This window comes from Somniosus microcephalus, chromosome 15 (assembly GCF_052327205.1).
Source record: "Somniosus microcephalus isolate GS21.2 chromosome 15, FLI_Smic_1.0, whole genome shotgun sequence".
In the NCBI taxonomy this organism is placed as follows: domain Eukaryota; kingdom Metazoa; phylum Chordata; class Chondrichthyes; order Squaliformes; family Somniosidae; genus Somniosus; species Somniosus microcephalus.
Window position 1 is genome coordinate 105,769,868 of NC_141001.1, and position 13,837 is coordinate 105,783,704.

The window sequence follows — 13,837 nt, forward strand, 5'->3', positions numbered from 1 at the left end:
TGCATTGTCGTGATCATCATCATCATCCTGCTCATCCATGGCATGGATATTGTGTTTCTTTCTCTGGTTCTGCTGTCCGCCTTTGTTTTTGATGTATGTTCCTTCTTTCTTCGTTCTACACCTCTTTTCCCAGTGGTTTAGTTTGCCACATGCATTGCAGCTTGTTCCATATGCTGGACATTCCCTCTTGTCTGTGTAATCGTGCGGTCTTCCACAATTTCTGCACGTTTCCCCCGTTGTCATGTGTATGTCTTTGTGTGTTGTACTTTTCTCTCACTGCATCCACTCTGTTATCCGTCTCAGAAGCTGTCTGCATGTCAGTCGTTTGAGAAATCAGCATTTTCATTTGCTGCTTCATGGCTTCATGAGCTCTCGCAGTATCTACAGCCTCTGTTATTCCAAGCTTTTCTTTTCCTATCAGGGCTTTTTGTACCTCTACATGCGCTGACCCCCATATTAGCCGGTCCACAAGCTTTTCTTCCATTTCCTTAAATTTACACTTGCTGGCTTCATTTCTCAGCCTTGTTAGGAAATTGTCAGCTGTTTCACCGGGTTCCTGTCTTAGACTCTGGAATTTGTATCTGTGTATACGGTAATTGGATTTAGGCTCTAGATGGTTGCTGAATTTATCAAAAATTGTCGCAGGGTTTTCATTTTCATCTACAGTCAAACTCCAGCTATTATACAAATCTAGACCTTTTTCTCCTGTCCACAACAGAATGTAACTAACCTTCTCCTCGTTGGTAGCACCCTTCAGGAAGCTTTTGAATGTGAGCTCACATTTCTGTTTGAACTTGCGGAATGCTTCTACTATATCGTCGGCTTCCCAGTTCATGAGGGGTTGCATTTGCACAGTCGTCATTTTAGTTTCCCGTACGATTCACTCTCAAATCACCGCAGACATCGGCACTCACAATCAGCTCATAAAATCACTTTTCGTCTTATCCGTAGTTCGTATAGCACAATTTTTTTACTCACTTATACCGCTGCCTCCATGTTGTGTCTCCTTGTGTTCATATACTATAAATAAGACACTTTTAGCTCATTTTAGTTACTGCTTTTACTAGCTGTATTCCTGCTTTGTTTCTCTGTGCTACCGCATGGTGCGGAGTGATACAAGATGTCCGACGCTGCACTGTGCACTGCCCGTGCACAGTGTGCCACATAGCAATATAACACCACCATACCAAAGTAGTTCCATACCAAAGTAGTTCCATTTAACAAAGTGATACTATAACAATGTAACACCCGCCAAGGCTTCTCTCCCACCAACCCTCTCATCCCCCATGACTGTATCCTCCTCCATCCCTACATCCCTCAAACAGCTCTGTCTTTCACCAACTCTGGCCTCTTGTGCATCCCCACACACATTGGCGGCTGTGCCGTTATCTGTCTAGGCCCCGAGTTCTGGAATTGCCTCTTTAAACCTCTCCATAGAGAACGATACAGCCCAGAAGGAGGCCATTCGGCCCATCGTGCCTGCGCCGGCTGTTTGAAAGAGCGATCCAATTAATCCCACTCCCCTGCTCTTTCCCCATAGCACAGCAATTTTTTTCCTTTTCAAGTATATATCCAATTCCCTTTTGAAAGTTATTGTCGAATCTGCTTCCACCATCCTTTCAGGCAATTCCAGATCATAGCAACTCAATGCGTACATGTTTTTTTCCTCATTCCACTTCTGTTTCTTTTACAAGTGACCTTAAATCTGTGCCCTCTGGTTATCGACCCTTCTGTCAGTGGAAGCAGTTTCTCCTTATTTACTCTATCAAAACCCTTCAAGATTTTGAACACCGCTATCAAATCTCCCCTTAACCTTGTCTGCTCGAAGGAGAACAACCCCAGTTTCTCTAGCCTCTCCACGTAACTGAATTCTTTCATTCCTGGTACCATTCTAGTAAATGTGCCACCTGCATCTCCTCCTTTCAGGCCCTCCTTAAAATCTACCTCTTCGACCAAGCTTTTGGTCACCCCTAATATCTTGGCTTGGTGTCCATTTTTGTCTGATTTCGCTTCTGTGAAGTGCCTAGGCACCGACTTTATTCCTCTCTCTAGCATCTGTCTGAGGCTGAACCACACTGTTCGCAATCTTGGTGTCATGTTTGACCCCGAAATGAGTATCCGACCACATATCCGCGGCATTACTGAGACCGCCTATTTCCACCTCTGTCACATCGCCTGCCTCCGCCCCTACCTCAGCTCATTTGCTGCTGAAACCCTCATCCATGCCTTTGTTACCTCTAGGCTTGACTATTCCAATACACTCCTGGCTGGCCTCCCACGTTCTAAACTAAGTAAACTTGAGGTCATCCAAAACTCGGCTGCCCGTGTCCTAACTCACTCCAACTCCCATTCACCCATCATCCCTGTGCTCGCTGACCTACATTGGCTCCCGGTTAAGCAACACCTCATTTTAAAAATTCTCATCCTTGATTTCAAATCCCTCCATGGCCTCCTCGCGCCTCCCTATTTCTGTAGTCTCCTCCAGCCCCACAACCGCACCCCCACCGCCCCCCATGGGCCGGGATATCTGGGCTCCTCTAATTCTGCCCTCTTGAGCAACCCTGATTATAACCACTTAACCATTGGTGGCCGTGCCTTCAGTTGCCTCGGCCCTAAGCTCTGGAATTCCCTGCCTAAAACTCTCCGCCTCGCTACCTCTCTTTCCTCCTTTAAGACGCTCCTTAAAACCTATCTCTTTGACCAAGCTTTTGGTCACCTGCCCTAATTTTTCGTTATGTGGCTCGGTGTTAAATTTTTGTCCTATAATCACTCCTGTGAGGTGCCTCGGGATGTTTTACTGAGTTAAAGGCGCACATTGTTGTTGTTGTTGTAGGCACATGTTAAATGAGCCATATAAATGCAAGTTGTTGTTTTATTTCATCTTTCAGTAAATGGCAACATGAAAATCAAACTCTATCAAATTACCTTCCTCGAGCAGGTTACTGATGAAAACTAACCAAAAACTAAGAAAACTTGATGTTCCAGTTAGCTCAGTCACATGACACTTGGTGAGAAAGAGCAGTTCAGACCTTTGACGAGCCACCATACGATACTTAACCCAATGCTAAAATCACACTGAACAACATTCATTTTCTCTCCGCTAAATTGCTTGTGCAGAATGCGAGTGATACAACTCAACTGCAAATCTCAATAGAGCCCAGGAGTATGAGTCAGAAAAAACAGTACTGTGCTTCTATTCACCAAGGCAATTTTGTGCACATTCTTCATCAATGCCAAGCGTTGAAAATATTACATTAAATTCAGGGGAACTCAAATTCCATTTAAATCTGTTGGGTTTATAATTACCATTCATGCTGTGCAGTTATCCCATGTTTTCAAAAAAGGTGATAGACACAGAGCAATTATACAGCGTGATTCATGTAGCTGTACTGAACAATTTAACATTTACCTCTCTACATTCAGATATAAGGGTGCATCTACTAGCAGATCTCCCATGATGTTGCTCACAGAGAAGTGTGACCAGATACCTGATTTTAACCTACACCGCCCAGCAGGTGAAGGGCCGGACGCCCGATTTTATACTCCATTGAAGTTGACTGTGACAGAACACAGGCGTCCCCAGTCCTAACTCACCCCGATCCCCATTCCCCCCGGGCAGGAGTTAGGTTAAAATCGGAGCTCATGTACGTATTGGATCCAGCATACATCGTCCACATTCCAGGCCTCACAGCTTGTTACAAGTGTGAAACCATCTTCGACCGATAGCCTGAACTTTACTGATCGAGGATTTCGGAGAAGCTAGATTTACCCAGATTCCATACGACAGTGGTCCAGCAGTGGCCTGAAAGGGACGGGCAAGATAGTAGCTAAACATCACAACTATGTTGCTTACCCCACACTGCACGTGAGCAATACCAGGGGATATCCAGAGTCAACGACATGGAGAGGCAAAGACAGCTGGGGCAAAGGTCTGGTCAAGGTTGGGGGAGATTTCTTTGTGTGTCAGCCAGTGGCTCAGTGGGTAGCACCCTCACCTCTGAGTCAGAAGGTTGTGGGTTCAGAGTCCCACTCCAGAGACTTGAGCCCAAAAATCTAGCTTGGCAGTACTGAGGGAGTGCTGCACTGTCAGAGGTGCTGTCTTTCAGATGAGGCGTTAAACCGAGGCCCTGTCTGCTCTCTCAGGTGGACGTAAAAGATCCCATGGCACTATTTCGAAGAGGAGCAGGGGAGTTCTCCCCGGTGTCCTGGCCAATACTTATCCCTCAATCGACATCACTAAAAACAGATTATCTGGTCATTATCAGATTGCTATTTGTGGGAGCTTGCTGTGCGCAAATTGGCTGCCGCGTTTCCTACATTACAACAGTGACTCCACTTCAAAAATGACTTCATTGGCTGTAAAGCGCTTTGGGATGTCCGGTGATTGTGAAAAGCGCTATAGAAATGCAAGTCTTTCTTTAAAGGGCATTGCCTGACGAAAGCTGTATCCTCCTAGTGAGGAAACCCCTTTAAGCGTGCCATGGCCAAATTCTGAGGCTGCTCTAGGCCAGGCCTTTTGGAACTGGGTCTCCAGTCAGTTTGGGGCTGTGAGCTGAGGTTACATTTCACTGATGCTGTTGACCTTTTAATTACAAACCGTGGACGTTTCCCCAGGTCACCCAAACGTCGCGGTCAGTACCGAAGCAGTCCCAGGGTTGGCCGTCAGGGGCTCAGCTCCGATTGTGTGCGGCAGTGGGGAATGGGAGCAAGGGTTGCCAACCCTCCTGGAGTCTCCAGGAATTGAAGATGATCAATCTCCTGGACACGGCTGCGAGCGACACCCAGGAGAGAAAAATCATAGGAGCGTTAACAAAAATGACGATTTGCTTTTTCAATTTCTTTGAATACTTCCAATTATTAATTCTAAAAATAGTGGAGAGAGGGGGATAAAGGCTATTTTACTGGGCGGGGCAGTTGGAGACTGGAGGTCAGGTGATGAATCCTCCAGGAATACTTCCAACCAGAGTTGGTAACCCTCGGTGGGAGGGAAGAGGAGGCCCTGGGGGACCTTGAGGATTGAAGTTCGGGGCCGCTGGCGAGTTGCGGTGGGGAGGGCAGTAGCTGAAAAGGTGGGGGAGGATTACAGGCAGCAACGGATCAGGGGTACAATCACAGCTGGGAAGAGGGCAGGCAGCTTCAGCCCACAAGTCAACTTTAGCTGCTCCAAGACGGACCTTGCTGCAACAACCCCCTGCCTTGCAGACCAAGCTTGGAGGACTCGGGTCAAATGATTGAAAATGACCTTAAAAAATAAATATGCAAAACTATTTTCTAGTTAGATTGGGGGATACAGTAATCAGTTCCTTAGTATTTTTTTTTAATTCATTCAAAAAAAACTTTCCAAACGTACCTGTTGGCGTCCTTGCGCCCAAAAGACCCAGCTTAATTTTTGGAGCCTCCTCATCGGCCCGCAGTTAGCGGAAACTCGCTATGGCGATTAATTCACTCTGGGGGTGTGGCCAGTTCCGTGGGCAGGGCCTGGTTCCCAGGTGATGTGTTTAAAACTGGCGCAAAAGATTGTGGAAACTCGAGTTGCGCCGAACACAATTGGCGCTTAAAATGCAGTGAGATTTTGCGCCGGTTATGCCGATATCAGGAAATAAAACAGCGCAAATCGAGCGGAAACCCCAGGTCATTATATTTTATAAAGTTGCTTAATTATTCAGATTTTCTGACTGTTCATTTTCAGCACTAAAGTTCCACTTTTTGATGGTATTTATGTTGCTTAATTCAAATTATTGGATAATTCACATTTTGTACTCGTCCGCAACATGACTGAATTATTCGTAGACTGTGTATGTGTTTTCAAAATGCAGCAAATTGAATTGAATCTTGTCATATTGTTGAGATAAGGAGGAATTAAGATTTAATATAAGGCAGCAAAAAAAAACTACCGACTTCACAATGGAAGTAAGCTGAAAGTTTAAATCAATAATGAGGTCAAATAGAAACTGGGTTCACCGCACCAAGAGCCGTGCAATGTCGTAACGAAAATAACTTACCGAAAGCTGGTGTGAACTTTAGGTGGCAGTGTTTAGGTTGTTAAGCCAAGGATATCACTTCATTTCAGCGGCCACAAGATGAGCTTCTGCAGAGAAGAAAAAAAATAACCAGGCTGTGACAGACGTTAAATCAACAGAACTGGGCTATCAGATCAAAACTGTTATTTTAATGCTTTACGGGTGAGGTCACATTTGGAATACTGCCTTGGGCATGTCATCTTCAAAATGACATTGGTAGATCAATCAGCAAGCTGTCAGAGGGAAATGGTCACCATGATCCCAGACTCAAGCCACCCAGTTATGAAAAGGAAAGATGCATTTCAGTGGCCCTTTTAAGTGGGTCCTGGGGTCGGACCGGGTATCGGGGGTTCAGGGTTCACAGGGTCGGGAGCGACGGCAATGCAGGGGGGCGGGGAGGGGGCACGGAGGCGATCGGTTCCTTTAATGTGAGTTTGGGAGGTGCACACCTGCTCCTCCCGGCTCCACATTCAGGTAAGTTACTTACTTTCTTGGCTAGACCTACCAGGCTGAATCCGCTCCCACGCAAGCTGCCTCTGGGGCCGTGACTGGTGCCCACAGCTCGTTGGCACTGCCCTCTAGAGGCCAGCGGACCAACTTGCCGTGGTCCTGCTGCCAGCCTCTTTAGGCGCATGCCTCGGACGGGGGCCTCGGGTTTAACGTTTCATCCAAAAGATGGCACCTCCAACAGTGCAGCACTCCCTCAGTACTGCACTGGGAGTGTAAGCCTAGATTGTGTGCTCAAGTCTCACAGTGGGATATTAATAATGCAGTAATACAACATTAATAAAACATTAGTACGGTAATTAAACTAACTCCAGACATTTGAATAGCATTATTACTGCAATGTTAGAGAATTTCTCAGCAATATGATACATGGGTTGAAATCTTGACAAACTTGCCAGGCCCAGAGAAAGTGAAACATTTCCTGGAGCTACCTGTGCTCTGTGATTCAGCAAGCTAGGCATTCTTCTTCAGATCAAAAGAATATTACAATATTTCCAGAGAGATCAGCCTCAACAAAAACAGGCCTTCTTTAAATACAAAAACAGTCCATTCACGCCACAAACATTTCCCCCAGCCATGTCTCCTGCAATAAAAAAACACTTCATAGGCTTACATGGAATTACAGCACAGAAACAGACCATTCAGCCCAACTGGTCTCTGCTGGTGTTTATGCTCCACACAAGCCTCCTCCTACCATAAGAACATAAGAATTAGGAGCAGGAGTCAGCCATACGGCTCTTCGAGCCTGCTCCGCCATTCAATTAGATCATGGCTGATCTTCGACCTCAACTCCACTTTCCCGCCCGATCCCCATATCCCTCGATTCCCCTAGAATCCAAAAATCTATCTATCTATCTCAACCTTGAATATACTCAACAACTCCGCATCCACAGACCTTGTAGAGAATTACAAAGATTCATAACCCTCAGTGAAGAAATTCCTCCTCATCTCAGTCCTAAATGACCGACCCCTTATCCTGAGACTATGACCCCTAGTTCGAGACTCTCCAGCCAGGGGGAAACAGCCTCTCAGCGTCTACCCTGTCAATCCCCCTCAGTATCTTACATGTTTCAATGAGTTCACCTCTCATGCTTCTAAACTCCAGAGAGTTTGGCCCAATCTACTCAATCTCTCCTCAAAAGGACAATCCTCTCATCCCAGGGATCGATCTACCCTTCTTCATCTAACCCCTATCTTTAGAGCTATTAGCTTTCCCCTTGTACGTGCGTCAGCTCTGAACCTATTCCTTTGCACAGTCGGCACTAAAGGGAATAAACCCTTGCGCAATAATTATGTTTGCGAGCAATTTTTTGCCAGTATCGCAAAATAAAAACTGCTGAGTAATAAAGGAAAATATCCCAGAAGCTGCTGTTGAGCAGGATAAATTATTGCTCCGACACTATCTGTAGTGCCTATCAGTGCTGCTACTTATTAGGGTGACTAATAGCAGTGCTGGAAGTATTCTCCACTTTTGACTATCAAGTAGCTAGTTGTGAGAATTGGCTTGTTGTTGTGCTACAGTGCCCCAAATACAGTTGATGACAGTTAAGTGGGGCAAGATTAATAGGAACAGTCATGTAATAGGGGAACACTTTCCCCAAGCACCAATTGATGGCCAATGTACTTAAATCAATCCTGATGGGTTTGCTTAATGGGGGCAATTTGATAAGTGAGAATTTCATTTCTGCTAGTGTATCAAAATTAATGGGCTTTAGCTGTTCATTTAGCGCGAGAAGAATCCGCTGAGCCTGACTCTTTTCTGCCTTTTTTTTTTGGGTCGATACACACTGCGGTTTACGTAAGCATCCTAACGTCTTTGCAACAGGTCAGTGCAGCCCCGAAGTATCTAAATCAAATTAGATTAACCTGCTTCATGTATGACAACCTGCATTTATATAGCATCTTCACCAAGGGAAATTAGACATCAAATAGGAGTTGGGACAAGAGTTTGGGGAGGTAACCAGCAGTGAGGTCATCCCCATTTGATCTGAGAGACAAAAAAAAAACTGAATATTTTCTTAATTGTCAGAGACTGAGAGTTGTGGAGGAGCAAAGGGATTTGGGTGTCCATGTAGTCAAATCACTAAAAGGTACAAAAAGTAATCATAAAAGCTGATGGAATATTGGCCTTTACCTCCAAGGGGTTGGACTGCAAAATGAAGGAAGCGATGCTTCAGTTGTACAAAACCTTGGCCAGACCCCATTTGGAGTACTGTGCTCCATTTTGGACACTGACCTTCAGGAAAGATATAATGGCCTTGGAGGGGGTACAGCGCAGATTCACCAGAATGATACCAGGGCTTAAAGGGTTAAATTATGAGGACAAGTTGTACAAATTCGGTTTGTATTCCCATGGGTTCACCCCCAGCCTCTGCGCTCACTGATCTATATTGGCTCCCGGTCCGGCAACACCTCAATTTAAAAATTCTCATCCTTGTTTTTAAAGTCCTTCCATGACCTCGCCCCTCCCTAGCTCTGTAACCTCCTCCAGCCCCACAACCCTCCGAGATCGCCGCACTCCTCCAATTCTGGCCTCAAGCGCATCCCCGATTTGAAGTGCTCCACCATTGGTGGCCGTGTCTTCGGCTGCTAGGCCCCAAGTTCTGGAATTCCCTCGCTAAACCCCTCCGCCCCTCTACACCTTTCTCTTTCTTCAAAACCCTCCTTAAAACCTACCTCTTTGGCCAAGCTTTTGGTCATCCGTCCCAATATTTCCTTGCGTGGCTTGGTGTCAAACTTTGTTTGATAATCGTTCCTGTAAAACACCTTGGGACATTTTACTACGTTATAGGCGCTATATTGTTGTTGTTGTAGGCCCACTGGCAGAAACTGACTTGGGTTGAGCGGACCAGGAGCTGCTGTTTCCTAAGCAGTGGGCACCAACTAAAGGTGCGTCAGTTTTTAAAACGTTTAAAAATAATTTCTGTGGCGCTAGAAGGAGCAGGAATGTTCCCCCGCCTCCACAGTGCTCCCGATAGGGTACACCCACCTCCTCTGTCACCACACCATCCCCCCACCTCGGGATTTACCTCTGGGCTGGCAGCGGGCATTTGCCGCTTACATTGTATGTGGACGTGGGTGTGATGAAATATTCCATTCATCACTGCCTGTGACTGTGGTCGGTTTCAGTTCCCTTCCCCCAGTTCTGTTTCCTCACCATTGTATTGTATCTTGGAATGTGTTGTGTGTAGGGCTCCGCCCATACCTGGCCCCTATGTAAGCAAGCTCAGTCTGGCCTCATATCCAGTACTGCAGCCCTCCGGATGGAAGATACCTCTCTCCACTACGTGTTACCTTCTAAGTTAATAAAAGCCTTGTTTTGTTTCGCTAACATCGAGTCTCGGAATTATTGAGGCACATCAGTGGGATTGAGACAAAAGGGTCAAAATTGGCCGTGACACCAAGGTGGTGGTGGGAGGGTTGAAAACTATCAAGAGCAGGCTCTTCAGGTGCAGTGGGGTCTCGACAGACTAGGAGGATGGGTTGAGAAATGGCAAATGAAGATCAACGCCAATGAGTGCACTCTGGAGGAAAGATCAACAAAATATCAGAATTATGAGGTGAAGCACAGGAAAAAAGATTTGGGGTCAAACCATGTCAGTGAAACCATCAACCGAACGTGTGGCAATGGTGAACCGGATCCTGAATTGCTTAGCATGTAGAATGGAACTCAAATCACAGGATGAGACGCTGAGTCGACAGAGGATAGTGGTCGGTCAGTAAATCAGGTGTCTCAATTTCTGATATGTGCTGCCGGTGGATGAGGATTTCCAGCAGAAGCACCCAGCCAAAAAATCCGCTTGGGTATTTAAACAAGAATTTCACATACTGCGCAAAGACTTGGCGGATCAACTCAACAGGAGTCAGTCCAGACTGATGCCAGAGCAGTGAGATATTTTGCTTTGCGTGGTGCTGAATTTCAACTCCGTTATTTCACCAACTTCATGCCAGCCTCGTAGGCAACGCAATACGGCACGCAGGTAAAGGAACTCAATATGGTAAAAATGGCTAAAAGCAGAAACACCTTTCAGCACAGAACAGGAAATATTGTATACTAAAAGGAAAGATGTTTGTTAAAGTTCAATGTAAACTGATCAGGAGTCAGATCATCATATTTTAAAGGAAAAACACAAAGGCAATCAAGAATTTAAAATCAACGTCAAACTGTGATTCACTCACCCACTTCTGTCATAAATATGCTTTGCTCAATAAGTACATCTGGTTGATTCAAAAAAGCACAGGCATATCATGGAATTGGTATCATACCCGAAGGCCTAAAACATGTAACTATCACTTAAGAACATAAGAATTAGGAGCAGGAGTAGGCCACACAGCCCCTCGAGCCTGCTCCACCATTCAATAAGATCATGGCTGATCTTCGACCTCCACTCCACTTTCCCGCCCGATCCCCATATCCCTTGATTCCCCTAGAGTCCAAAAAATCTATCGATCTCAGTCTAGAATATACTCAACGATTCAGCCTCCACAGGCCTCTGGGGCAGAGAATTCCAAAGATTCACAACCCTCTGAATGATGAAATTCCTCCTCCTATCAGTTTTAAATGGCCTACCCCTTATCCTGAGACTGTGCCCCCTAGTTCTAGACTCTCCAGCCAGGGAAAACAACCTCTCAGCATCTACCCTGTCAATCCCCTTCAGAATCTTGTATGTTTCAATGAGATCACCTCGTATTCTTCTGAACTCGAGGAGTATAGGCCCATTCTACTCAATCTCTCCTCATAGGACAGCCCTCTCAGCCCAAGAATCAACCTAGTGAACCTTTGTTGCACCGCCTCCAAGGCACGATTATCCTTCCTCAGATAAGGAGACCAAAACTGTGCACAGTGCTTACCTAAACCCAAGCAATAATGGTCAGAGACCAAATTGGTGTTTCACTTTCATAAGATCTGGCCAGATTATTCAAAACTACTGTCCCATTAAATGTGAAATATTCCATTTCAATATAACTAATTTACTATTTATAGTGGAGTGGGCCTTTGGCGTAGCGGTAGCATCCCCGCCGCTGGGCCAGAAGGCGTAGGGTTTCGAACCCCGCTCCAGACAGTCCTGGCAAGTGGAGTCGGAGCTCCGGCTCTAAATTCTGGGTTGACATCCAGCGGGATACTTGCGTCCGTGGGTGTGGGTGGCCCCCCCGCCCCTCGTATGGGTTGTGGGAGCCCGTAAAACCCTCCCACCATAGGACTAACCACCCTAATGGCTGGTACGAAGATGGTTACGGTCACGGAAGGAGCGTTAACGTGGCCAGAAATCCTTCCACCACTTCATACAGTTCCCCAAAGGGAACAGTGTGAAGACACGTATGACGATGACTATTTATAGTACATATACATCACTGCCATTACAGCAAATTTCCCATTAGAAAATGTCTTGGAATAATTAAGGTAAGATTAAAAGAAGATTGTATTTCACCTGCTCAATTTACACTCTGTGCTTCCCAAATGAGTGTGATGAGTAAAAATCAGTGCCAGATGTAGCCAGATGTGCAGGTCACAATGCGACTGGACATCACAGAGAGAACAAAAAGGGATCCAAATGGATAAACTATCGATAAAATACAATAATGAAGGTACCATTTGTACTCTACCCTATGTCACTAACAAATTTAATAACAAAGAAAAGAAATAGTACAGAAATTGCATTGCACCTTTCATGACCTCAGGATGTCCCAAAGCACTTTTAAAGCCAGTTAATGACTTTCGAAGTGCAGTCACTTTTGTAATGTAGGGAAACACAGCAGTCCATTTGGACACAGCCAGATCCCACAACCAGCAATGAGATAACTGACCAGATAATATGCTTTTTAGTGATGTTGAGGGATAAATATTGGCCAGGGCAACAGAAGGGCTCCCCTGCTCTGCTTAAAATAGTGCTATGTGGTCATTTGCCACCACCTAAGAGGCCATCCCTCAGCCTAGATTTTGGTGCTCAAGTATTTAGTGTGGGTCTTGAATGCACAACATCCTGACTCAGACACTGAACCAAGGCTGACACCTAATACGTACTTTGCAATATTTAAGAAGCATGCTATAAAGATGTGTGCACCTGTGTAGAGATGCTCAGTCACACGACCAGGAAACACCAAGACTGGTTCGACGAGAATGACTAGGATATCCAGGAGCTAATAAGCCGCAAGTGCAAGGCATTCCTGATCTGGAAACAGCAACACAACTCGAGAGCAAGAAAGTAGCTCAACAGACGCCTGAAGGCTGAGGTCCAACAACAAACTCGCGACCTAAAGAACAGATGGTGGGTGGAGAAAGCACACGAGATCCAGCAGCTAGCCGACAACCACGACGTACGTGGATTCTTTAGCGCAGTCAAGACCACCTACGGCCCAAGCACCCAAAGTCCTACCCCACTGCGGGCCAAGAACGGAGAGGTACTCATCAAGGACAGAGAGGCAGACAGTGCCTGCTGGAAGGAGCACTTCGAAGATCTCCTTAACCGACTCTGTCTTCGACGCGAGTGTCCTCAACTCCATTCTGCAGTATGCTACCCGCCACCACCTCAGCACAACCCCAGCCCAGCATGAGGTTGAAAAGGCCTTCCAACAACTGAAGAACAACAAGGCCTCAGGAGCAGAAGGAATCCTGGCCGAGGCACTAAAAGATGGCGGAGAAGCACTATTGGCGCAAATACATGAACTCATTTCTCTTATTTGGAAGGAGGAGAGCACGCCAGGGGATCTCAGAGACACCGTAATCGTGACCATCTTCAAAAAAGGTGATAAGTCCGATTGAGGTAATTACAGAGGAGTCTCCCTGCTGTCTGCCACAGGGAAAGTCATCGCAAGAACCCTCCTCAATTGCCTTCTCCCAGTGGCTGAAGAGCTCCTCCCAGAGTCGCAATGCGGATTCCGCCCACTAAGGGGCACAATGGACATGATCTTCACTGCGCGTCAACTACAAGAGAAATGCAGGGAACAGCACCAACCACTGTACATGGCCTTCTTTGACCTCACAAAGGTCTTCGACACTGTCAACCGTGAGGGATTATGGAGTGCCCTCCTCAAATTCGGCTGCCCTCAAAAGTTTGTCACCATCCTCCGCCTCCTTCACGATGACATGCAAACCGTGATCCTGACCAACGGATCCACTGCAGACCCAATTCACGTACAAACTGGGGTCAAGCAAAGCTGTGTCATTGCACAAATGTTCTTCTCGATCTTCCTGGCTGCAATGCTCCATCTCACCCTCAGTAAGCTCCCCGCTGGAGTGAAGCTGATCTACAGAACAAAAGGGAAACTGTTCAACCTCCGTGGCCTCCAGTCCAGATCCAAGGTCGTCCCAT

General features: G+C 46.2%; 1 protein-coding gene across 2 annotated transcripts in view; it reads right to left on the reverse strand.

Moving 5' to 3' along the window:
• shank2b (SH3 and multiple ankyrin repeat domains 2b) overlaps positions 1–13,837 on the reverse strand; it is a 1,331,733-nt gene that overhangs the window by 1,136,289 nt on the left and 181,607 nt on the right. For both annotated transcript variants that reach the window (XM_086008225.1, XM_086008224.1), the window contains exon 3: positions 6,003–6,088. The gene's annotated coding sequence lies outside the window, so the exon portion shown is untranslated. The remainder of the gene's footprint in view (positions 1–6,002; positions 6,089–13,837) is intronic.